Source organism: Ananas comosus, linkage group 21, assembly GCF_001540865.1.
Source record: "Ananas comosus cultivar F153 linkage group 21, ASM154086v1, whole genome shotgun sequence".
Classification (NCBI taxonomy): Eukaryota; Viridiplantae; Streptophyta; class Magnoliopsida; order Poales; family Bromeliaceae; genus Ananas; species Ananas comosus.
The window spans coordinates 1,273,881-1,274,756 of NC_033641.1; positions in this window are offsets into that span (position 1 = coordinate 1,273,881).

Sequence of the window (876 nt, forward strand, 5' to 3'; positions counted from 1 at the left end):
TAGAACTAGGCTGGAATACTATTAATAGCACCAATGGCTTGGTGCTATTAAGTTTTTTGCTCTTGGATTAAAAAATATATGGTTAGGATGATGTGGACCCCCTAGGATTGAATGGGTGGTTGGTTGAATAGTATAATCGAACGGATGAAAATGATAAAAGAGGTAAATCTAACGGTAGAAAACTTTATAGCACCAAATATTTCGTGCTATTGATAGTATCCCAGCCGGACTCATATATATATATATATATATATATATATATATATATATATATATATATATTGTCACGCCCCGAATTACTCATTGTTCCGAGCACGTCGATAAATCCGCTTTAGGAATTTTTCTGTATACGAATTGATAGCTGTACCTGTAAATATACAATACTACAACCAGTAATATAGAGCTACTAAAAGAAATGATATAAATAAAAACAGAAGTTTTCTATACATACAAGCATCCTGATGTACAAAACACTCGCTCCAGCGAGATACAACAAAAGTATGTATATGAACTCAAAAACTACCACTACCTGAAGTTGGTATACTCTAGCTCAGCGGCAACTGGGAATGGATCTAACTCGCGACTCCCTTTCCACGGTTCAAATCCGCAACAGCAGCAACCGAAGAAGAAGGCTCTACAAAAGATTCCAACAATAGGGCATGAGAACTACTACAAAAAGAAGTAGTCCTCAGTGGGTATCGCTACCGACCTCAACGGCTCACCCACTAAGCCTACAGATGTAAACAAGTATAGCAAGAAAGCTGGAATAAATCTACAGCTATATGCACCTATACTATCTCAGTCGAACACTAACAATCTGTAGGAAATAGTAAAGCCTGACCCAATCTCACTAGGGATTGTGAACACATCCGTCCC